Source organism: Lemur catta, chromosome 17, assembly GCF_020740605.2.
Source record: "Lemur catta isolate mLemCat1 chromosome 17, mLemCat1.pri, whole genome shotgun sequence".
NCBI lineage: Eukaryota > Metazoa > Chordata > Mammalia > Primates > Lemuridae > Lemur > Lemur catta.
In genome coordinates, this window is record NC_059144.1 from 33406858 (window position 1) to 33433880 (window position 27023).

Genomic DNA, 27023 nt, shown 5'->3' on the forward strand with positions numbered 1-27023 from the left:
AGTGGAACTGAGTCCAATTTGGAAGTTAGGAAATTTGACTCTAACTCTTGCCCTGATGCTCTTTTCTGAGTGATCTTGGATAAGCCACCAACTAGTTCGTGTTCATGTAGAGAACAAGAATGTTGAGATTAACAATCTCTTGCACTCATTTATAGCTATTTATTATGGCAGTAACTGGGCAAGGCTGGAAGACTTGGCCATGATATCTATGATTTTCATTTGTTTCAAGAGCTAAAATGCTAAACTAAAAGATTGTTCCCCTCATCCCATCCTGGCTCAAGTAACCACATTTAGGCTTTGAATTCAAAAATTCCTTAATGCCTTGGGGTTCATATCCAGGTAGTATTTACGATTGAATATCCATTGTGAAATAATTTAGTGGTATTTTCATTTAACATCTTTAAAGTGAAAATTTTGATCCTTGAAAGGGTAGGCTTCGATTCTTTGGAGATTTTGCTCATATAGACTTGGAATAATTCATGCCATTCCCTCCTTCTGGAACTCCTTATCAGAAGGGTAATTAGGGCTCCACTGAGCTGTCTCTATAGAAATATATCCCAATGCAAAGGTTCAGTCAAGGAGTTTTATTGATATCCAGAGCATGCTCCTCTTTTAAGAGAAGAAAGCTTTCCTTTTTGGAAAAAGATTTCTGATCAACTTTGGCTTAAGGCTTAAGTAATGATTTATAGCTTTTGGTAGACCCATTTGGTTTTTATCTTGCAAAATGAGTTTTGTATTGATCCAATGTCTCCCCTGATTACATTTAATCTGTGGAGTGGGATCTAAGGATGGAAGAAAGAGACATGATGAGAAATATATCTCCCCCCCCCCCCAGGGAAGACTTGGGAGGAAGTCATATATACCACATGGTTCTTTCCTTCCTTCACAGTTGGCAAACTGATACATCACATCCTGAGGTTTGTGTTATCAGATGTACCTTTGCTGGTGTGACATACTTATATGGACAATAATTTATTCGGGGAACTAACCCTTTGTGCTACATGGCATTTTGCTCTATTATATTGATATGACTGTTGAACAGCATAGTTTACATGGCAAATTCTCACAGCATTTATTTGCATTATTCACTTACATTCATATTCTAAACCTTACAAATCTTGACAAAGACAACGTAATGGGTACTTTGTGTGTGTACTTATTTTATATTGAAGTATGATACATATGTAGAAAAGTGAACATGTCATAAGCAGATAGCTTGATGCCTTTTACAAGCTGAACACATGTGTTACCAATGCCCAGATCAAGAAATAGCCCTTTTCCAGCCACCCCACCCCCCAACCCTAAATCTCTTCCTCCTGCTCCCTCCCTGACCAAGGGTAACCTCTAGCTTGACTTCTAACAGCACAGTTTAGTTTTGCTTATTTTTATATAGAATGAATCTTTAATGTCTGGTGTCTTTCACTCAATGTTGTGTTTATGGGATCCATCCGTGTCATTGCGTGTGGTTGTAGACCATTCTCATTGCTACGTAGTAGTTCACTGTATGACTATGCACTACGCATTTATTCCTTCCACTGTTGATGTGCATTTGGACAACTCCTACTTTGGAGCTATTATGAATAACACTGCTAGGAACATTCTAATGCATATCTTCTAGTGGACACATTCACACAGTTCTCTTGGAAATATTGCTGGGTCACAGGTAGACATTTTTTAAAAAGTATAGTGTTAGAGTTGGGTATGCAGAATTCACTGAATTACGAAAGCAAAGGCTAACTTTTTGAAATCTGAAGTGCTGTTTTGGGGAAAATGAGTAATGTAAAAGAACATAACATTTTTATTCATGGGAATAAAATAAAATTCATGACATCTGAATGGCAGGATGTTGAGAGTGTGCTGACGAGGTCATTTACTGCTGGGCTGTTCTCAGCCCAGGGTTCTTGCCACATAAACTCTTCTGGCCCAAACCTTGAAAGTGTTACAGGAAGTGGCATCAGCTCTTTTGTGTTCTTTTCCGGCACCAGGTTGCTCATCTCTCCCTGTGCCCATTTGAGGTAATAAACTGACAGTTGTCAAGATGAATCACAGCTCTTTCTCAGACACACAGGGAAACCAAGTTTGTGACTAATCGACAAATCCTCTGGACACAAGCTGAGCCACCAAGAGCCACCCTAGTCCAGGCAAGTTCAGGCCTGGGCTGCAGCCTCTGACAGCCAGAGGGGAAAGCAAACCTTGGCAGAACAGTTCTGTTTATCTGCTTCTCTAATTTTGAAGACACGTAGCTTTCTCTCACTCTTTTCCACTTCCTCCAAAAAGTTTTATTAGCTTATGTGTGGCCCTGAGCGGTTGTCTGCCCGTTTATGCACGGGCTCAGAGTCTAGGGAGTGTGGGTATGTATGCATGCAAGCCTCCAGGAAGGTGTGGGCTCAAGGCTAGTCCCAGTGGTCTTTGAGCATCACCATCTCCCTGCCCACCTTTCCCTCTCTCTGACTCCCCTCCACTCCTTTGCACAGATGTCACTGAATTAAAATAAAAGAGGGCTTGAAAACATCAAAGAGAGGTAAGTTGTGAGGAGGGACAGGATGAATCTTGAAGTGGTAGGTAGTGATTACCTGCACAGATGTTTCAGGCATCTCTGGATTTTCTTGGAAACCATTTTCCTGATTATCCCAAGTTGGCTTTCTCAGACATCACTCTAGAGTTGTGTGTGCACGTGTGTTAGCACAATGTCAGCACCAGGTGCTTTGCAATTACCTTTATACCACTGGTTCTGCAGCATCTGCACAGAACCAATCCTTACAATTACAAAGAAAGTCTGGTACAGGTTGGGTACGAGTAGGTGTTTCCTTCCGTGTGAGTTGGAAGATATTTTGAATCCTTGGAATTGGTCTCTCTGCTTTGCAACCTCCTTCTGCCCTGCAGCCACTCACAGAAAGCCTTGCACCCTTGCCTGAAGGGTGGAAGGCGCGGGGGCTTAAGTTAGTTTCAAGGGACTGGACAATTTCATTCTCACCTCCTGAAAGCACCATGTTTGTTGAAGAGAAACTTTCAGAGCAGACTCAATTAAGCCCAGACAGTTTGATTTAACTTGTTTTTAATTGTAACAGGGTTATTTTTTCTGGCATGGAGCCACCCAGAATTTCATCTGTGAGTCCCCCAGATAATCTTGATCTACTTTCACAATTTTCTCAGTGATATTCAGAATTCCACTGCAGTGGGACCCTCCCCTTCCTTTTTTTTTTTAAAGTATACTTTATAACTTTTGAGGGTGGGGAGATTTAGAAAGCATCCTCTCGGTGCATTGGAGAGGGTTGGCAGGAATCCTCTTCACAGATCTACAGTCTGTCTCAGAGGCCAAAGTTGTTTCCTGTGGAACTGGAAGACTCCAACAACTGCAGGCCTCGTCCCTATGTTCAGTTATTCATTCTCTGTCTTAAACTTTAGGCGATTATTGCCTGATCATTATTACAAAGAGGAGCCTAATACCATCTCTGATGGGAGAAGAGTAAGGGTAGAGGTGGGGAGAGAGGAGTTAGAGTCAGGGAAACAAGTGTCATTAACCCCTACCACAGTGGTTTACAAAGTGTGGTCCCTACGCCAGTGGCATTAGCATCACTTGGTGACTTCTTAAGAGGCCCACCTCCCGAGCCAGACATTCTGAGACTAGGGGCAGCAATTTGAGTTCTAACAAGCCCTCCAGGTACATCTGAAACAGGCTACAGTTTGGGATCAACTTTTCTTGTAGAAGATTGTGTTTGTCAATCTTGAATATTAAGGCTGTAAACTTTGGAGGAAACATCTCTGGGTTCCTTTTTTTTTTTGTCACTTGCTTATGATTTTCAGTGGTAATAATTTGTACTGCAAGTAAGAGGACAGGTATTAAATGAACCCACATAAAATATTAGCTTCAATTTCCTTAAGCCTAGGCTCTCTTTTCTCGAGGGGAAGGTGATAGAGGAGCTACTGCAAAGTATATTGAGCATTTATCCCCTCACCTTAAATATATATTGAAAACAAAATGATTGAGTCTCTAATCTTAAGCTCGTAAACTGAATGCCTTGCAGACTGGGCTCTCTCTCGTGATTTTCTGAATAAAGTGTCTAACTGCCTTTTTTGATGTTTTCTTTTGCATGGTTGCTTCAAAACAGTGTTTTGGTTTTCTTTCTTTTTTTTTTTTTTCCTTGTTTTTTCCTTCTGTTTCTTTCTGGAAATTTCTCCCCCTGGGCATCCTTAATTATGGGCCTCTCTTGAGTATATATGACAATACAAAACTATGGGTTGCAACTAGAAAGAACAGAATTCGGAAGAAGGTTGTTTTATCATTGCCATGTTAACAAGGGGGATGGCTGTTCCCCAGCTTGTCTGCCGCAGGGTAAATAAAGGATGGAAGGGTTTGCTTCCTGAAACATTAAATCCATGTGTCACTTAGTGTGTGGGGGACAAAGAAATCATGTAACAACAAATCACCCTGTGTTGATTTCCATGCCAAATTTCTGGAAAGCTTTGATGACTCCCCATTTAATTATGGGATGATCAACTCTCTGTGTCTGTAAGGGTTATAGTTGATATACAATATTGCTACCTGAAATATGTACCATTCCAAGAATTTTTGGAATGTGTACTTTCACTTCTTGTGTAGGTGATAATGTTGGCTATTCACTTTCAGAACTTTCTTTTTCCTCAAAGCAAGCACTTTCAAAAAGAGCGTTAGGTGACAAGGTAGTTGATCTTATTAGAGAGCTGGGAAAACACCCAGAATATGATCCAATGAATTGAAAGTTTGGGAATTGTTTGAGCTTTTTGAAGGGATGATGGTCTAACATAGAGACCTCTACTTGGTTAGAACACAATTTTTCAAGTATTTCAGGATGAGGGTGGTTAATTATATCTGCAACAGTCAAACTACCTTGCAATAACAAATGTAAACATCCAAACCTGCCACTCAGCCTAACGTGTTCTTTGAAAGGAAATCAAGGGAGATCTTGAAAATCCTTCAGGAAAACGAGGCAATACAATTATAATTGGCAAGAAAGCACTGGCTCTGTATTACCACTGCTTTTATCTACAGAACTTGAAAGCTTCACTCCCCCCCTGCCATCTGCAAAGGCACAGATGGGATGGTGGTGCTGGCTGGGGCTGGGGTGGAGCCTCAAAGCCCCACCCTCAGTCACTCTGCTCCACCCTCCTTGCCTTACCTGCCACATCCCGCTGTCTTTACAAGGGCCCATGCTGAAGCCAGTTTACACACAGAAGGCTCAGAAGCCCTGAGATATCTCTGTCCTGTTTGTTTCTTTTCTTCCTGCCAGTCAGATGAGCTTTCATGAGGATGAACAATAGACTCCTTGCATCAAATTCAATTGATAGGCTCTAAGCTGTGCTTTCAAACTCGTCTGACCAATATTAGAGTTACTTCTTTCAGAAAAGTACTTATTTATTTTATTTTTGCATCACTTTATTGAAGTATGATTTACATACAATGAAATGTCGGATATTAAGTGAGTTTGATGAGGTAGGCAGGTGTATACAACTATCTCGCCAATTAAGAAAAATGGCATTTTTATCATCTCAGAAAATTTCTGGCTGTCTCATTGTAGTCACCCCCTTCCCCATCTCTGCCTTAGGCGACCACTGATCTGATTTTTATCACTATAGATTAACTTTGCCTGTCCTAGAACTACATACAAAAAGAATCATACACTGTACACGTTTATGTCTGGCTTCTCTCACTCAACATAATGTAAACATCCAAACTTATGCCCTAGGCTAACATTTTCTTTGAAAAAGGAAACCTTGAGAGACTTTGAAGCCCCTTCAGGAAAAGAAGGCAATTCACCTTTTTTGCTGCATATATCAGTATTTCGCTCTTTTGCATTACTATGTTGTACTCTATTAATATTCTATGAGTATATCCAATCCCCTGTTGACAGATATCTCCAGTTAGTGGCTATTATAAAATAAGCTTCTATGGAAATTTATGTACCAGTCTTTTTGTGAACATACATTTTGGTTTCTTTTGAGTAAATGCCTAGGGGTGGAATTGTCTGGTCATGTTTCACTTTGCAAGCAACTGTCCATTGTTTTCCAGAGTGGTTGTTCACAGAAGTCTAGGAGGGATTCAGTTGTTCCATATGCTCCCCAACACCAAGGCATAGATATAAGTCTTTTTAATTTCAGCCATTCTACTTCATTTAAGTGGCACCTCATTTTGGAATGGCTATTATTTTTAATTTTCTATCCCCTTTTAGGTTTCCCTGCTGGGAATTCTAACAAGGGAACCCATCAATTTAGAATGTAATGCAGAGATGTAGAAAATCTCCCCGTGTGAATTGGGTAGAGACCACTAGCTCATTTCCACAGCTCATTAACTATGGACCTGTAATCAAACTGGGAATGCCAGGGCTTTGCTTCTGTTTTCCTTCTTTCTTGGAAATTTAATCTACCTGAATACGTCATCATTCAGCATTTACATTTCTTTAAAGGGAGGAAAAACTGAAGGGAGACATTGTATTAGTTTCCTATGGCTGCTGTAACAAATTCCCACAAACTTGGTGGCCTAAAGCAACAGAAATTTATTCTATCACAGTTCTGGAGGCCAGAAGTCCAAAATCAGCCTCTCTGGGCCAAAATCAAGATGTCTCTGGGGCTGTGTTCCCTCTGGAGGCTCTAGAAGAGAATCCATTCCTTGCCTCTTCCAGCTTCTGGTGTCTGCTGATATTGGCTCATGGCCGCATCACCCCAATCTCTGCCTCTATCTGTCTTCACATTGCCAGCTCCTCTGTGTCTGTCCTCGTAACTCACCTCTCCTTCTCTCTTACAAGAACACCTGAGATTGTATGTAGGTCCTACCTGGCCAACCCAGGAGAATCTCCCCATCTCAAAAATCCTTAACTTAATCACAAATGCAAAGACCCCTTTTCCAAATAAGCTTTTATAGGTTCCAGGGATTGGGATCTGATCTCTTGGGGGTGAGGGTGGGGATTTTTCAGCTTATCATAGGCATTCAGCCTTAAAGCTAGTTGTGTTAAAGCTGAAGTTCTTGACCTCTTTTGAGGAAGGGGAGTAAAGGATGCTAGGGAAAATAAGAAAAAAATCCACAAATGCACAAATTCCATGAATGATTCCTGCAGGTTTCTATGAGCCTCTGGAATCCATCTATAACTATCAGGAATAAAATGCCATGATGAGGAGAAATGGAGCCTAAACCCCAGATCTGCTGGAGTGTATTATTTGTTCATAATTCTTCCTTCCTTTTAGCCCCTGTTATGGAGTCTCTGTAGGTAGTGTTCTTTTTCCTGCTGAGTTTGGGTTTGGCTATATGACTTGCATTGGCCAGTGGAATGTGAGCAAAAGTGACAGTGTGCCAGTTTGAAGTTCAAGTCTTGAACAGCTTGGTGAGTTTCCATCAGTACTCTTGGAGCTCTGGTCTCTGCCAGAACATCATGTCTCAGTGAGTCATTGCTGCTTCTGCCTGAGTCCTCAAAGGAAGACCGGGTGAGCAAACCTAAACCTCACCCAAAGCTCAGAGTCCAGCCTGGCCCAGAGAAGTCCAGCTGACTTTCCCTTGAAGCAAGCTTACCCGGAGGTCTGTGAGCATCAATGGCATGTCTGCTGTTGTAAGCCACTGAGATTTTTTTAGGTTTTTTGTTAAGTAGCATTGACACAGCAAAATCTGATGAATACCTCATATTTGAATCTCTCCCTACTTTTCTACTCTGGTAAGTTGTATTGGACGGTATAGCAGGAAACCTCAGAGTGTTCATTACTCTCCTCTTTCTAAAATCCTAGACCACCCATGAAACAGCCAGTTCTCCATTTCTTTTTTTTTTTTGCCACTCTTAGGAAATGAGTCAAAAAGGCTTCCTAAACTGAAGGCACTCTACTCCTAAAGAAAATGCCAAATCATTATCCTCTAAGTGGTTCTCAACATCAAATGGTTTATAACTCCAAAAAGAAAAATGATCCAAATAAGTAGTTCTATTTTCTCACTGAAAAATGAACCCTAATTTCATAATATTGAGGGACAATGAAAGGGGGAGGAAGTCTCCCATCTTTTTCCTGGAATCAGGGAAAAGATTTGTCTTCCCTCCTTCTAATTTTTTGATTAATTTCAGGGCCCATCAAAAGGAGATGCAGTGGGGGCTGGGTGGAGTTGAGGGCTCAAATCCTGGACTTGAACATTGGTAAAAAAGGCAAAATTTAAAAAATACTGTGTTTCCCTCACAAATTCTACCATATTGAGTACACTTTGGTTTTATTCTTAGGCAAATTTTTATTGGGTAAAATGCAAGCATTTGTAAAATCCATGCTGGTTGGAGGTTAATTATGATAAAAACAAAACCCCCAAATCAAACAAATAACAACAACAAAAAAAAAATCAGTACACCTCCTCTCACTTGTTGATTGCCAATATTTAATCAATACCAGTTTGCTGTATGCATTCTTCTTATCAGGATCGTTGGTAGTAAGTTACAGCCAAAGTTTTAATTTAGAGAAATGCTTGCTACCCATTAAATTCCATTGTATGATATTTTTTCTTTCAATAAGTTTTTTGTTGGTTCAATATTAGAAAAGCAAAGATATTGGATATTTACAGTTGTTTTAAATGAATATCTTCCCTGAATCCAGTATTGTAGTCCCCTACCCTCTGAAATTAGCACATGATGTTTGGGGAAAATTTAAAGAACTGCTTAAATAAAAGCAGCTCTAAAATTCTATGGTGCTGATAGCATTATAGATTTAAAAAAAAAGTGGTGAGTTGGGAAGATGGCATGACTTGGAGATGGCAGTTTGTACGTTCCCCTTTATGAGGTGGTTGGGGGAATAGGATATCTATTATGTCAAGTTACCCTCACCTGCAATAGTGAAGGCCTGAACTTTGTTCAGCTGGATATATTTAAAGTCATTAAAACGTAACAGATACAAAAGTGGTTCTGTCTCATCCATTTAAAGTTTCCAACATAAATTACTACTTTGCATGGTACACTTAAAGTCAGGTCTGTTTTGTGTCAACGCTAAATGAAAATGGAAAAATAAAGCCAGAGAAGATGCTAAAGTTCATTGATGCAGTAAAAAGTGAAAAGGAAAGCAAAACAACGTTCCATTTTCCAAAAGGCTACTAGGTCTGCCTTTGATGTTGAGATTGTTCAATTACCACAGAACGTGAAAGATGTTCTGTAATCATTAAATTGTCATTTCCCCCTATCCTGAATATTGTAGTGCATTTCCTGTCTTACTGAAGCAAGATAAATTAGGTTCAGGAGTCTCCATGGAAAGGGCACTTTTCGTTCCATGTAATGCTGACCTTTTTTCCTTTCTAATGAATGCGATCTTAAAATGCTTTTTATCTACTGATGTGTCCCTGTCTCAGAATGGCATTTGGATTCTTATGCTTTCGTTAGTTTTAATCCTTTCTAAAGCATCATCTTTTCTTTAGTATTTAAGTAGTCGGATGCTACTTTATGCTGCATTTAAGGTGATGGTGACCCTTCCACATGTATATGCTTGTTTGAGATGTGAGAAGGTAACACAAAAATCTTAAGAATTATTTTAAAACATCCACTTTGTTGGATGTATGATATCTAGTTAGCAGAACAAAAAATGGATTTGGTAATAATTACTGGCTGGATCTCAGATTCTTCTTCTTCCTTGTTTAACACAGATGCCAAGAACAAGCCCTAGGACCATTAGCCTTGCTCAAAACATTTCTGTGCACACTTGCTAAACACGGCCAGATGAAGCTCCGCGAGGTGCCCCGATCTGGAGGACCTAGGTCTGCTGTGTGAGGCCTGTGTTCTAATTCTCGTTCCATCTGGTTTCCTTCACCTCTCAAAGTTTACATGATTTGGTTACAAAACAGTCAGGGTGCAATTTGTTCAAAATTGTTTTCCACTGGTGTGATGCATGTCATGATCTGCTTGATTCTCTGGCTGGATTTCTCCTTTCTCTTTGGACAGTCTCCCGCACCCACCTGCAGGTTCAGCTCCACCCCAGAGCCAGAACCAATCTTGTTCTCAAGGGTTCAGTACTGTAGAATGTGTAGGTAACAGTACTAATGCAATCATAGTACCCATTTCTAGAAAGTGAGTGTCTCCGCTGTTTTTGAGACCCAGACTAAATCTTTGTCCAATTTTTCATTCTGAGTTTCTCTCCCAGACCCCCTTATACTTGGGTATACTCTGTCTTAACTAATGTCGAGTACCAATAGTCAGTGGCCCATGGCTCTCAGTTTCTCCATCTCCTGTTGACCAAAACTCTGTATTAAATTCTCTCTATTGTAAATATGTAAAGTGGTTTCTGTTTTCCTAGTTAGACTCTGCTGGACACAAGTAGGTATCTTGACCATATCTTTATTCAGTGGTAAGAAAACTAAGGTTTGGTAAGCTTAGCAACTTGCCCAGCTCTTACAGCAAACAAATGACAGAACTAGAATGAAAATCTAGCTCTGCTTGACTCAGAAGCCTATTCTCTTGCCCCTTGCTCTTCTTCATGGCTTCATTGACTTCACAGGCTTGCCTGAAACCAGGCGTGTGCCTGAATGGCCAATATGACCTACACATGTGCCCCTCACTGAACAATAGTTCTTCACCAGCAAGTAGACATATTCTCCAAGAACCTGCTACACTCAGTGTTTTTCTATTTCCTGGTCTCCGCTCAGTGTGCCCTAACCTGGATCAACTCACCCTTTCATCCTGCTGGTTGTTAGGCTGTTATTCGACTCTTCAGAAGAGTCCTACAATCCTAGATCCAGAGGTACCCACAATCATCTTGACTGCATCTGTGAGAATACCAGCAGAAAAGAGATGGCAGACTCAAATGAGCATAATCCCAGGAGCAGGTGGCAGATTGTATTTAGCAAAGATGGCCACACTGGTACATATATTGATATTCCATATCTCACGTGTTCCCCTTATGATGTGAAGTTGGCATGCCCCATCAAGAATTAGGGTTTATGTTCCCTTTCCTTGAACTTGGTGGACTTTTTAACTGCCTTGACTAATAGAATTAATAGAATGCAGAAATGATGCTCTGTAAATTCAGAGGTGAGGCCATAAATATGATTCTCTCTCTCTCTCTCTCTCTCTCTCTCTCTCCCTCTGTCCCAATTACTGTGGGGAAAGCCAGGTACCACCTTCAAAAAACCCCATAGAGATATTCACATGGAGGGAAACTGAGGCCCCAATCAATAGGTAACACCAATTTGCCCACCATGTGAGTGAGCTACCATGGCAGTGCGTCCTAGACCCAGATGACTGCAGCCCCAGCCAACAGCCTGCCCCATGCCTGCAGGCATTTGGGAGACCCCAAGCAAAACCTGCTTGGCCAAGTACTTCCTAAATTCTTGCCTAACAGGAACTATGAGAGTTGCCACATAATTATATTTTTGGGTGATTTGTTATGCTGCGATGAATAACTAAATAGCAGGTTGAATAAAGGATTATATAAAAATCTGCAGGCAGGCTGATGATACTGACAAAGGGTGGCACAGTATCCTGGAGTTTCTAATAACCAGGCTGCTACCATTCCTGGCCTTGGAAGCGCAGGGCTGCGGAGACAAGTTGACCTGGAGAGAAGCAGCGATGTTTGGTCAAGCGATGCAGCCAGCCCAAGGCAGTCCGTCAGGAGGACACCTCGGGGGGTAAACACCTCGACCTCACTCTCCTCTTCCTTCAGGTCTCTGGTTGAGGCTACACGTTGGCCATTCGCCACACTCAACCATCAGAAGATGACTGGCCTTTAATAAACAAAAATATTGGAAAAAGTCATATGTTTGCATAGCGGGAAATACATGCAAGGAAGAAGCTGGCTTTTGACAAGATATATCTTGTAATAACCCACATTTTATCTCTAGCTGTGGTCTCAGTAGACAACCCGGTTTTGTTATCCTCCAATCATCCTGCCTGTACAGGCGAGGGCACTGCCGACTTTCAGAATTAAACATCTCTTTCCTGTGAACTGTCAACAAAGAGAGAACTATATTAGTTGGAGCGTTCTAATCTGTTAAGAGATGCCAGCGATGATTTTTATTAGTGAAGATATTTTATCCAGTGAATTAAGGAGTGAATTTTGGTTTCTCCCTCTTTTGGTTCTGTACTGACAAGCCCTTCCCTTCACCTTTCTTTCTTCTTCTCTAGCTGCTTGTTCTCACTCACTCCTTCCTCTGCTACCGATATCCTCAAACCAATAATCTGAATCAGCTGTCTGCGTCGTCTCCCCAGGCCCTCACTGTTCACATGCCTAGTGTACATTACGTTCCAGCAAGTGAAACTTCATGGGTCAATGCACTTTCCATGCCCTCGAATCTCGATTCCTCTCCATCACCGTTTCTCTATCTAGATAATAAATTAGAGCCATCAGTAAACTTTAATAACTTGATTCTATGTTCTTTTTGTAACATAATTAGAACTAATGATTTTCATTCTGAGTAACCTGATATAAAATCTCAGTGGGACACATGATACTAAATAACGTGTAGGTTGGTCAGAATTTTGATCTCATAGAGCCCTCCTTTCTCTTTAAAAGATAATCATGATCTTTTATTCTTTATTTATCATCCCTAGGAAAGTATGAAGTTTAATCAATGACCACATTTCTTTCTTACTTTAAGGGCTCTCTTACTCTCTTCATAATAAATATCATTTAGAAAAAAAATCTTATATATTATTAATAATGTTGACTGACCAAAGACAAGCCTATTTATATCTTTGCAATAGATGCCACAGATGTTAATAAGACACTCCTTTGCATTTATAACACAAGGAGAAGGTTGGGGCTCAAAAATACAGAGGCATAGAGACTTAACCAAGGGGGTACAACTAGTCAGTGGCAGAGATAAGATGACTTTCCTACCTTGCTAGGATTTTCAGTTCAATGTTATTTCATATTGGACTGAGTTTCTTTGTTCTAAAAACTGTGTGGTTTTCCAGATCCATAACACCAACAGCTATTTTGAATAACTGTAATATACCTAGAGGAGAAATAATTTCCCTATAGAGGATACAGTGTTTGGCACACAGTAGGTATTCAATAATTATTTGTTGAATAAATCAAGAGAGGAACCTTCCAGATAAACCCAATCAAGTTCTGCTTCCTTTTGCTTCAAGTCTTCATTGTGCAATGTTATCCTCAATTCAACTCTAAATCTATTTTCCCAGAAGCAGTGAGTGGTTTTCTACAAGTATGCTATTTCTGGGATCTTGTTTGGCTTCAGAATCTTTTTTTTTTTTTTTTTTTTTTTTTTTGAGTCTTGACTTGCCATATTTGAGTAGCAGCTGCTTTTTTGAGTGATATACAGGACTACACATGCTTTTTCTGCCTGTTTCTTTCCTCTGAACCCCATGGGGATGGACATCAAGGGTTGTGATTAACGGCGTTTGAGTATTTCTCTTGCCCTCCTCCACACTTTTGTACTGTGAGCATCTTTCTTTAGAAACATCCATCTCTATCTATGTCTTGGTTTCTCATGTGTTTTTGTTTGCAATGAGAATCTACTTAGCAAGCCTCCTTTCCATTCCTTGGCCCTATTTCCTGTTATTTTATCATTGAATATGATTCCCTTTTCTCCCACCCATTTCAACACTTTGATCATTATTTTTCCCTCCTTATGAAAGGAAATGAAATGTATTGATGGTATACTATAAACCAAACAATGCTCTAGATTTTCCCATATGTTATCTCTATTAATTCATACAGCCTTGTGAGGTAAGTAGTATTATTTGTTTTTCAGAGGGAAAAGCAGAGGTGCCGTGTTGCCAAGTAATTTGCATAGATGTATGCCTTGTGGTGGTCCCAAGCAAATCTCAGGTTCTCTCACTTCTGTGTCCATTGGCATCACAGGTGGGCAATGCCTTGTTTGCTATTTTGGTAGTGACAGTGTTACTGTTTTCATTCACATAGTTAGGAAGCAGGTAGGTTAGAAGGTAGAATTGTAAAGGCTGAAGTGAGAGGGAGAAATAGAAAAGAGAACAAAAGGTCAAATTTCTAATTTTTCCTCCAACCTTAGCAGCACCCTAAAAAGAGTTCTGGATGTCTTTCAATTTCCAGTGAGTAAATTCCAAGACTTCACTGCTCTTTTCAAATTCTCTACCCAATCCAGCCCTTCTAACTCCCAGGAAGTAACTTCACCTCATATTCCAGTGTCAAAAGGGAGAGAATTAGACATCTCTGCAACTCTCAGCAAAAAGTGATGTGCATGTTTTCCCTTCTTTGGACCAATAATGCTCTGTGTTCATCTGGCCATACTGACCATCATTCTTTTTCCTTCTCAGCTGAGCTACTTGCCAAAGAGCCTCAACTGCTTCTTCCTCGCACATCCCACCACCCTTCACCCTGAGGTCTGACTTGGATTTGCCTCTCTGGTGCTGCTGGATTTGCCATAATAAAGGTTACCTCAGTCTCCATCCTTATGACCGCATTCATCCCTCTGTAGTGCTTACTTATTGACCACGTCATATTTGTAATCCTTTAATTTCTAGATTTCTTGGTCTTTTTTGCATTTGTACCACTTGGTTCTTCTCTCAGAATTTATTATGGGTTCATCATCTGTTGCCCAACTGGTAACAGTGCTCTTCAGAGTTTTGGTCTTGGCCATCTTTGCCTAGTAGAATTCATTCTCATGGTGCAACTACCAACTCCAACTATAACTGACCCTTCTTTTGAGCTTTAGATTTATATATGTTAATAATTGCTTGATATTTCCTCTTGAATGTTCAACAGATTCTTCAACTTCTCTGCCTTCCTCTAACCCCCTCTAGGCCTGCTTTTCCTTCTATAATCCCTCTCTCAGTTAATGGTATTATTGTTTATCTGTTTACATGAACCAAAAACCAAGGAGCTACTCATAAATCTTGCTCTTTCCCATCAAATCAATCCCATCTCATTCCAACAAAGCAATCAGTCTCCTAGTCCCAATAAACCTATCTTCATCTTTTTTTTTCTTTTTTTTCCAGTCTTTTTTTCTTTTTCCAAATATTTATTCCAAAAAATGATAATGAGCCTATCTTCAGATTCTATTTGAACCTGTCCCTTCTACTCCATTCCACAGTATTTCTCACCACTAGCATAACAAAAGCCATTAAACTGATCACTCTGCCTCCATTTCTCCTTTCTGCTGTATCCATCCTTGCCAGAGTAAACTATGTAGAAGGTGAGAAGTGGGTATGCCTCTCTCCTGCTGATCATTCTCCAGGGCTTTACCTCATAGACACGTGGAAGTGCAGATGCATAGCACACTCCAAGGGGGCTCCCCCAGCCTGACCCTGACAGCCTCCTTAGCATTGGCCACCGGCCCTCTGAAGCCTCCTCACTCCTAACTTCCCCACCTGTTAAGCCCTTGTTCAAGCTCTTCCTTTAATGGGAATGACCTTGTACCCCCTTCCCTCCCTTCACTTGCCTAAGTCACCCCTGTCTTTCAAGAGTCAGGTGAGGTGTAATTTCCTCCGTGGTGAAGTCATCCCCAAATCCTCAGTCAAGGTTAGGAACATCTATCACCACACCCAGCTCTGAACAGGAGCTCAACACATGCTTGTTGAACTTTTCTCAAGCTTCTGACCACACCCACACCTCTTTCTTCCTAATTCTACCTCCTAACTTAAAGGAAATGTGAAAACTTTAAGAATGTCTTCATCTTCCTGACATCAGTCAATTCTTACTTTATCAGTCTGCACCATAGCCTTCTTCCCTGCTGTTATTCCAGAGCCTCCTCAAAGAGGAACTAAAAAAGACCAATAGCAGTGGCGGCAGCTGCAATAATAACCACACAAATATCAAACATTAAAAGGAGAGGAAGAGATGGGAGGCATTGTAAATGACCTAAATTTTCATTACGTATATCAGAGACATCATTGATAGCATAAAGAAATAGTGCAATAAGCATATTTTTAGACAGTTATGGGAAGAATCTTCAGTGGAATCAGAATTAGAGATGATGATGCTGCCTTTGGGAAGTGGTAGGTGGGGTGAGAAAAAGGGACTGGTAGATTTCTCTAATGATATGTTTATTTTCGTTATAAGCATCACTTTGTTGCCAAGGCTATATAATCTAAGATAGGCAACTTAAAAAAAAAGTAATAATATTTATCTCTCAGGGATGCTATACTTCAATGAGTTAATAAATATCAAGGAGCTTTGTAATTTTTGGAGTATGGTTCAATTATTAAGAAAGACTTTAGATTACTACCATGCAAATTAATGACGTGAATTGTTTTCCCGGCCACTATCTATTTTAGAATCAATTTCTCCTTCTAATGCTTATCAATATCTGAATTGCCAGGACAAATTGGTTTTGCTTAATCCATAAACATGACATTAACAAAGTAAAATCTACTAGAAGTAATGTCATCAATTACACTCACCATTAGTGCAGAAAAGAGAATTTCTTTAAAGAGTATATGATAGACTTTTTAGAAGATTTCTACCCTTTATAAGGGATTGTAGAAGTCTGAGAAATGCTAAAAGGACAGAAAGAGCTTTTACCGTGCAGGGGCTCACAAAACATTGACAATTGACTTTATTTGTGAAAAGTATTTGAAATGAACCCAGAGATGCAATTGCTAAATTTTAGTGCCTAAATGTTTCTTTATAGAATATTGCCTCATACTAAGTCTGGAGATACTGGTATAAACAGTATTGAGTGTTGTGGGATTTGTTTTTAATTTTAATTTTTAATTGATTTATACAAGCATGACTTGATGTCTCCAGAAAAGAGAAGGAGCTATATATATACACATTAAGTCCCTAAAACACTTAACTTGTTATTGCATAAGTTTCTCTTTTTTTCCAAGAATAGTCTGAGTTTTTAAGTGTTTCTCAAAAAACTTCAGGTAAATTGGTGTTGATTCCATATTGTAGGTTTTTCTCTCTTCATTTCTCTCAACCATATAAAGATATTTTGTGATAGTTTTAATGAACTATTTCCTTATTTGGTAGTGGTTTTATTCTCATCACAAAAGTAAAATTACATGTCTTTTTTAGCATTTCTTTTACTGTTTGATGGCCCAGTCTTGTTTTGGGGGCTCTGACATTCATGTCTGTTACACAAAGCACTTTAACAATGCCCCCCTCTTTCTTTTTCTAGAATATGACAAATTCTGCACCAGTAATACTGTTTCATCATCCGATAAAATAAACACGTTATAGGAAAGTACTCTGGCTTTTTGCTTCTTAATTACTCTAATTTGGGCCCCGGCTGGGGCCCATCTCTGACAATCTTCACTCCATCAGATAAAGGAGAATTGTTTAAAATTGTTCTGGGTTTGTTATAAGCAATGGACCAACTTCTAAAAGGTTTATCTCTAAGCTGATATCTGATAAAAGCAAAATATTGAGGCTGAATCAAAATGAAAAATGTTTTGAGACTTCTCCCTGTTCAAATGGTCTCAATTCATTATCGTGATGAACCTGAAGACATCTTTTATTTAATAGCCTCATTTAATTATTATGAAAACTTTTAAAAACTTTTTTTTCCAGATATCTTTATATTGAAGATTTACTGAGTGCCTAAAATCAGGAATTTTTGAAACAGCACAGGAGATTAGGTTAAAGAGTTCATTTCAGTGAAATGATGAAATAAAACGAGGTGAAGACAGTGAGGAAGATGAAGAAGAAGGAGAAGGAGAAGAGAAATAATGAAGACAAGATAAAATATGAGGTATGAGTAAAGGTGCACTAGAGGATTTTGTGTCCAGGACCCTTCTTATCTCTCTTCCCATATTAGACCTAAGTAAGGCCAAAAAAATGCAGCTCAGAGAGAAGATGGAGGTTACAAGGGCTCTTTGAGGAGACACAAAGACCTATACGTATATATGTGTGTGTGTATACATAAACACAAACAAAAAGCAATGCTTGCTCATTACAGGAAATGTAGAAAATTTAGCAAGATAGGAAGAAGAAAAACAACCACAGAGAGACATAATCTGCTCCCTGCCCCAGCAGAAACTCTGTAAACATTTTTTTTTTGTTTACAAATACGTTAACCCTTTCATTTATTTGTTTATTCAAACTTTTAACTCTATCTTATTTATTATTTTAAACTTAAAAATTCTATGTACTTTAAAATCATCTGTTAAAATAATTATTTTACTTACATATATTAATATATATATAGAAAAGTGCATAAATCATTAAGTATACAACTTGATGAATTTCTATAAATTCGATGCTCACTCATTTTCATTATATCAACTATTTTGCAACCGTTTACTTTTTGAAAAGAATCAGATGCCACCTGCTGCAAGACCCTTTCCTCAGCCTCACAGTAGAGGTTATTTCTCCCTCCACTGTGACAAAATTAGCCAGACTCATTAAGGGGGTCTGAGGATGAGGAGGGAGGAATTGCCCAGCATGGTGACCATCCTGATGCCAGGGTAGCCTGATGCAGCCACCCTGCAAGGTACACATAACAGTGAAGAAGAGTGTTGAAGAAAATAATCATAAACCTTTAAGGACCTTTTTGGGTGATGAAAACTCAAGGAACAGCAGTAAGAGGTGAACATTGGTAGCCCCACAAGGGCAGTAGCAATGACAGCCCCAGGGCAAACAGTGGCCCAAGGAGAGCTTGGGGCAATAGCATACAGCAGAAGCAACTGTCTGAGCTTGGGGTGTAGGATATGTGTAGAGACCTGGCTATGGGGGCAACCCAAAAAGGAGGGGTTTGGGTGACCAGAGCGGAATAAACTGGCAGGAACCTTGGCAGAGGCAAGAGTGGGAAATATGATAAGCCTGAGAATGGACAGAGATACTGGAGACAGGAGGGAACCTCAGTAGGGCAAAGGGAGAGAGTGCATTTAGGGCAATCAAAAGAAGAAGACAACAAGAACAGGAACATGAGTATCAAATGCTGGAAGGAGAATAGGAGATAGCGAAGTACTGCAAATAAACCAAATTCCTCTTCTTTATATCTGAGCACCAATATATGGTAGGTAAAGCTAATGCCTAAGGAAATAGAAATGATTTAGAATGCAGACAGAAAATACAGAACAGAAAGAGGAATAGAGAAGAGAAATAGATGATGGGATAGAAATAGAAATATAGAATAGAAAGTTGATGCATAAAGAAATAAAGAAATATTGAGTACAAATAGAAATATAGAATAAAAATAGAAATGAATAGAAAAAATAATATCGATAAGAAATAGAAACTATTAAAGGTAGATATAATTATCTTGAGTTATATGGGGAATATTTAGAAAAATATTTAGAAAAGATAGAATAACCAATAATTAAAAATGCCATTTTTATCACTTATACTTCTTGTCATTCATTATGAATAAAGTATAATTTCATTTCTGATTTCCCCTTTAATTAAAAGATTGATTTAAACTCAATTTTAAAGAAGTTTCCTTGAAAAGCTATGTTTATTGGGAATCTATAGTTATATTGCAATGTGGCCAAATATGTTCTGTATAAATTTTAACATGTAGTAGTTTACTAATTTTTTTTTTTGAACCTCACTCTGAGTCATGGCTTAGCTAGATGTACAATTCTAATTGAAAGTAATTTTTCCTTAATAATTTAATGATAATACTGGCCGGGCGTGGTGGCTCATGCCTGTAATCCTAGCACTCTGGGAGGCCGAGGAGGGTGGATCGTTTGAGCTCAGGAGTTGGAGACCAGCCTGAGCAAGCACGAGACGCCGTCTCTACTAAACATAGAAAGAAATTAGCTGGACAATTAAAATATATAGAAAAAATTAGCCGGGCATGGTGGTGCATGCCTGTAGTCCCAGCTACTCGGGAGGCTGAGGCAGTAGGATCACTTGAGCCCAGGAGTTTGAGGTTGCTATGAGCTAGGCTGATGCCACAGCACTCTAGCCCGGGCAACAGAGTGAGACTCCATCTCAAAAAGAAATACAACCAAAAAAAATGATAATGCTTCATTATTTTCTAATCAGCTAGGCTGCAATTAGTGTCTTTGTCATCCTTTTTTAAGTAATATATTTTCTCTGACAGCTTTAAGATTATTCTTTTTTTTTTTTTGAAATTTCATCAAGATGTGTCCATATATGGATTTACTTCATTAATCCTGTTCTACACTTAACATGCTTTTAATGTGAAGTCTCATGTAATTCTTCAATCTGGAAACTTCTGATTACCTGTTTGGATTATGGGCTCTGCTTTTTCCTCTATGTTCTTCTTCTAGAACTACCATCAGACATTGATGAAGCTTCTCAATCTATCCCTCATGTATCTTTATTATTCAAATATAAAATATACCTTATTAAAGTATTTTTCAGCAGCGCCATTGTTCAGTGGCTTTTAGTATATTCCCAAGGTTGTCCAACCAACACCAGTGTCTAGTTCCAGAACATTTTCATCACCCCCAAAGGAAACCATGTACCCTTAGCAGTCTCTCCTCATTCCCCACTTATGCAACCCCTAGAAACCAATTTACTTTCTATCTCTAAGGATTCACCTATTGTGGACAATTATATGAATGGAATCATATAATATGTGGGACGTATGTTTTCAATTCTCTTGGGTATATACCTAGAAGTAGAATTGCTGCTTCAGGTGGTAAATTTATGTTTAACATTTTGAGAACTTGGCAAACTGTTTTCTGAAGTGACCACACCGTTTCACATTCCCACCATTAATGGATAAGGATTCCAATTTCTCCATGACTTACATAATATTTGTTATTGTTTGTCTTTGTGATTACAGCTACCCTAGTAGGTATAAATATGTATCACATTGTGGTTTTGATTTGCATTTCCCTAATGACTAGTGATGTTAAGCATTTTTTCATGTGCTTATGACCAACTATATATCTTTTTTGGAGAAATGTCTACATAAGTCTTTTGCTTGTTTTTAAGTTGGTTTATCTTTGATTGTTGAGTTGTAACAATAACTCCACAATACTAGACTTTAATCAGCTACAAGATTTGAAAATATTTCTTGCCATTCTATGGGTACTCTTTTCACTGTCTTGATGGTGTGCTTTGAGGCACGAAAGTTCTTAATTTTGATTAAGTCCAATTGTTTTGTTTTGGTTGCTTATGCTTTTAGTGTCATATTGTCTAATACAAAGTCAGAAAGATTTGCACCAATGTTTCCATCTAAGAATTTTACAGTTTTAGATTTTACATTTAGGTCTTTGATCTGTTTTGAGTAAATTTTTATATATGGTGTGAGGTAGGAGTCCAATTCCATTCTTGTTCAGGTGGATATCCATTTATCCCAATGCCATTTGTTGAAAAGATTATTGTTTTTACCTATTGAATTGTCTTGGCACCCTCACTGAAAATCAATTGACCATAAATATGTGGGTGGTGGTGGCTATTTTTCTCAGCCAATATTCATGCTCCAGGAGCCCTGAATCCAACTTCTGACTCACACAGTGACCCTGCCTTTTGTCTCTGTGTATGCATGGGCCACATTTCCTTGCAGAAGCTCAATTCAGGCCACCAGCACCTTTGTCCCACCCAGAGCTCAAAAGGTGGTGCTACTATCCCTTACTTTGTTCTCTCTGTTTTCACTTTTTCATTTAATATTAACACATACTTTGTTAGCTGATATTTGTTTTGACTGATTAAAAATATTATCTATCTATTCATCCATCTTATATCTATCTAATTTTTATGTGTACATATGGGGGGGTGTTGTCTTTTGTGTGCTTCCTTTTATATTGTGACCATATATATATAAAATGTTTATATATAATCCACAGGTTCTGTGTCAGATGTCTACTGTCAAGGAATGTTGTGAAACAACTACAAATTCTCAGGTGTGTGTAACAGTAAGCACTCACTGTTCACAGTCCAAGGATTGTTGAGTAGAAAGTTCTGCTGACTCTGTCAAGGCTCATTTGCTGGTCTGGGAGTTGGCTGGCTATTGGCTGATCTAGGCTGGCCTCAGCTAGAATGACTGGGACGTTCCACCTCCAGTCAGTTAGCTCAGGGAAGGCACAAGCAAACAGAGCAGGCGGAAATGCAATTCCAATCCTCTGATACTTCTGCTAAGATCAATTTGGCTAAAATAAGTTGCATATCTGTGCTCAGAGTCAAGGAGTTCAGCAGGTCATGCTGCCCATGCTGGGAGGGCACTGGAAAGCACCATGAGAAAGAGCAAAGGTACGTACGTGTAGGCGTGTGAAGAATTGGAGCCGTATTTTGCAATCCTTCTGCAGCAAGACTTCAAAAAGTATGTATTTCGTTACTTCGTAAGATAAAAAAAGAAGAAAGAGCAAGAGAAAAGTGGAGAAGATAGCCAAAGGCATTGGTGAGAAATAGAGAAAATGGGGATGGGAATATTAATAATTGTTGAAGATGCTTAATGGACAAATTGAAATTTCACTATACTACTCTCTATAGTTTTATGTGTGTTTAGAAATTTTTCATTATAAAACATTAAAATAATGTATATTCTATGTGTTTGTTGGCTATAAATGTCTTTATCTAGATGCATATGTCAAAGCTTTTTGTTGTTTTATTCAAATCTCTTATGTTCCTAGTTATGTTTTTTCTATTTGTTCTATCATTTTTTTTTTTTTGATAGTTGAACTAAACTCTCCCTCTATAATTGTGGTCTCATCATCGGCTTTCCCAGGAAAACATGTATTGGAGGAGCCAATTTGGAGGAGCCCAGAGGTAAGGTACAGCCCTTCTTGGCCCAATCCTCTCATAGAAGAGTTGAACAGGTCTCCCCTGCGTTTGGAGATTTCTAAGACAAGAAGTTTGTACAAGTAGCCTAAGCCAGCAGAGGGTGAGGGGGTCAGGGGTAGGATCAGGAATCAGATACTCATGTCCATTTCCATGACTTTTGGCTTATGGAAGAGGCTTCTGTTGGTTTCTGTGACATTTGCTATGTTGATGTTGGGGTTAGCCACTGGGCTGTCTTGGTGACAAATTGGCTAAATAATTAGACATATTCCCAGAACAGAGGATACAGTGAATGGCCCACATGGGCCCTAGGGAAGGTGGCTGCCCCTCTGAGGGTGCCTTGTGCCAGGGAGCAGAAAGGGACATAACTCACGTGCTGGGTAAACATTTTGTTATCCATTTCATTTATTCCCTATGTATAGTTTTAAATTTTTTTTAAAAAAAATTATTTACAATAATAATATGTATATGCTGAAAACTTTGTAATAATGTTTCCTTTGACACAGGGATCTTGTGGAACGAGTCCCACGTGATAACATCCCAAGCTAACAGAATATTTTGAAAAATATTCAAATTCAATATCGTTAATTACTGAAAATATTCATATTAAGTACCATTATTGATGAGTTAGAAGTAATAATATAGTAGCAATAGGTGATGATTATCTGTTCCTACGCTCTGAAACTGGTCATTCTTTTGCATTATTGTCACCTTTTGATACAATACTTAACAGGTTGACCTCTGGATCGTGAAGAGCCCTTTGTTTTCCCTCCTGATATCATGTTGGAATTTGAAAGAACAGTGGGCCTTTTGCTTCACTGCATTCCACTGGGACCCTTCCAACTCCAGCTCATTAGAAACACCCCCGAGTCTGGGGACTAACTATGATGTCATATGTCATAGCAATGAAGTAATTGTGGCAGGCCAAGGCAAAGAACAATTTTATATTTGCTGTCTTGAGAGTTTTCTCATATTGTTTCAAATGTAACTCCTACCTTTCGAGTACAAATTATTATATGTAGATTCCCAGGGTCAAAAGAACAAGTGGAAAACTTATTGGATGGGGTCAATCTGGAAAGACTTAAGGAGACTTTTGTATAAATGACCCACCCTATCCTGGTTTGGTTCAATTTTTCTGTCCCTTTCAGGTGTGTTTAGTATTATACCTTGTGTCCTGGAAGGATGTGAGTGAGGAGCCTGCAAGTTCTGGGGAAGTTCTATGGTCTTATTAATTGAAGGAGACAAATCATCCTATCTTTTATATTGACTACAACTGGCGCCTTTCATAGTCTTGGAGAGAAAATTGCTAACCTGGAATAGACATACTTCTGTACATTTATATTGAATAGAATTTTTCCATTAAATAGTATTTTCCTGTATTCCAATTTTTGAGGAAAGCAAATTAAGCAACCTTTTACTGTCAATCTCCCTTTATCCTCTGATATACTTTTTAGTGCATAGACTGAAAATTAATGAGTGCCATTATCTACAAACTACTAATTTTAGATACAATCCTTCATATTGTGGTCAGCTCCCAAACAGTGATCTTGGCCAGTGCTTTCTGAACTGCAATGAAGATGCCTTTTATAGCCCTGTTCAGAATACAGAAGGAGACCGGCTCTTCTCTGATCACAATCTAAGTGCTACAGACAAATGGCATAAAGAAAGGTAAAGAAAGTCCCAACATCCAGTAGGGAGAATACCAACAAAAAGCCTTCCTTCTTTATCTCCTTTCTCTCCTCTCAGATTAGGGTTTGTGAGGAGATGATTTGTAAAATGGTGTTTATTGTTCTTTTTTTTTTCTTTTTTTTTTAATACATCTATGATTTTTCACCATATTCCCTGCTGGGTATGTGATCCACAAAATGTTCAGAGCCCTCCAAAAGCTATAATCTTATTTACTATTATAAATACATAAGAATTTAAAAAACTATATGTAAGGAATTAATGAAAAGAAAGGCATAAATGTTTGTGCAGCACATGAGTATATAGTGGAGGTGACATTTTCATTCTCAGTCACCTAGTTTCTAAATGTTAAACTGTGATTCTTTCCTTTTTCTTATACCTATACTCAAGCAACTGTATTTCCTTCATGGAAGTAGTGTATCAATCTGATTTTGCTACAGTAATACCATATAACAAACCACTCCAGATTCTCAGAGGCTTCCATTAACAAGCATCATTAACATACATATTTCTTGCTGATAGATCTGGCATGGATTAGAGATATAAACAAACATGAAGTAAAAAACAAAACTGGCTGTTCATTCAAAAGTTTATGAGGCTGAGGGAGAAATGCAAAATCATGTCACAAGACAAAAATCAGACCAGGATCACTGGTTGGGCCATCTTAGTGATATTTATCTCTTTGCAGTTGTTCTGACAATGATTCACAAAAACTATTTCCTTCACCCTCTTGTGGATGAAATACTAGGATTAAATCCTGACATAAAGAAACACATCTAAGTGCACATTTGGGAATAACACCAATTGGGTATCGGACAGAGGTGGGGAGTGGGAGGAGGGGATGGGTGTATACCTACATGATGAATGCGACGTGCACTGTCTCGGGAATGGACACGCTTGAAGTTCTGACTCGGGGGGATGGGGTGGGGGGAGAGGATGGGTGTATACCTACAGGATGAGTGCGATGTGACACACTTGAAGCTCAGACTCGGGGGGATGGGGGGGCACGGGCAATATATATAACCTGAACTTTTGTACCCCCATAATAAGCTAAAATAAAAAAAAAATTAGATGGTGGTGCTGGTTATACAACTCTGAAAACACTAAATCCACATACTTGTAGAATTTAAAACATTAAACAAAAAATACATTTTATGGTATGCAAATTATATTTCAATAAGGTTATTATTTAAAAAAAAAAAGAAACACATCTAAAACAAAACTCAGCACCTTCACCATTGCCTACCTTCCTAAGACCTTAGTGTCTACCAAATCTGCTGTTTCCTTAAACTTAACTCATTTATTTGTCACAACCAATGTTTCAGAATGATCTTGAGTGCCTTCATGTTTTCTTTCCCTTTAACTCAACAGTATCTGGAATTACCTTTACTATCTTTCACAGGTTTCCCTCCCCTGACCCTTTTTAAAAACGATCACTATTCAGGTTCCCTTTCCTTGCTCAGTTCAATTCAGGTCGGTGTACTTTTTTTTTCACCTCTTTTCTCATTTGCCTCTCACTTTAGTCTCTTTCCTTAGACTAATGAAATTGTTTCCTAGTTGGTCTCTTTGTTCCAAGTCTCTCCTAACATTTACTCTGTTATACTTATGACGCAACTGTTCCCACAGGAATCAAATTCTTTGATTTTTATTTCAAGGTTCTTAAAACTCTGGCTCCACCTGAAGTTCAGAATCATTTAATAACTTATTGGGCACCAAATTAAAAATAGTCTGTGTCAGAAACTGGGTCACAATGTAAGTGCGGAGCCAGAGACAAAAAAAATTCTGAGAGAATGCAAAAGGCTTGCTATGTTCTAGTGAATACACTGAGTAGTACATGAATAAACACCTTTTATTTTAATATTTATATTTTCATTTTAATAGTTATGAATTTTTTTATATGTTCAAAAAAGTGACTAGCCTATCAAAGTTATGATTGCTTAGATAGTATGGTATAGAAAACAGCTTAAGTAAGTAGCGATGTGGATAATGTAGATCAATTTAAAGAAAAATACTAATAATCCAGGTTAAATATTCCTTGTCTGAAATGCTTGGGACCAGAAGTGTTTCCAATTTTGAATTTTTTTGGATTTTGGCATATTTGCATATACATAATGAGATATTTTGGGATGGGATCAACTCTGGCCATCAAATTCATTTATGCTTTATATATACCTCATACACATAGCCTTAAGGTAATTCCATACAATATTTTTAATACTTTTTTTGCATAAAACAAAGTGTTGACTGTGTTTTGACTGTGACCCATCACATGAGGTCAGGTGTGGAATTTTTTATTTGTGGTGTCATGTTGGTGCTCAGAAGGTTTCAGATTTTGGAGCATTTTGGATTTCTGATTTTTGGATTAAGGATGGTAAACCTGTAATAATAAGGATCAATAAATATGCAAAAATTGAGAAGGTGGGGGAAAATGATCAAAGTTTGGCAATTGTTCTGATAGTGGCTGTGTGGGACAAGTGATGGAACAATGGGAGATGTCTTAGTCTGTTTAGTGTTGCTATAATGGAATGCCTGAGACTGAGTAATTTATAAAGAAAAGAGGTTTATGTAGCTCATGGTTCTGCAGGCTGGGAAGTACAAGAAGCATGACACTGGCATTTGCTCAGCTTCTGATGAGGGCTGTGTGGTAAGTAAACACATGGTGGAGAAGGTACAAGGGGAATTGGACACATGTGAAGAAGCAAAACCCAAAGGGGATACCCAGTTCACAACAACCCATTCTGGCCAGAATATTCCCATGAGAATGAATCCAGTCTCACCAGAGCATG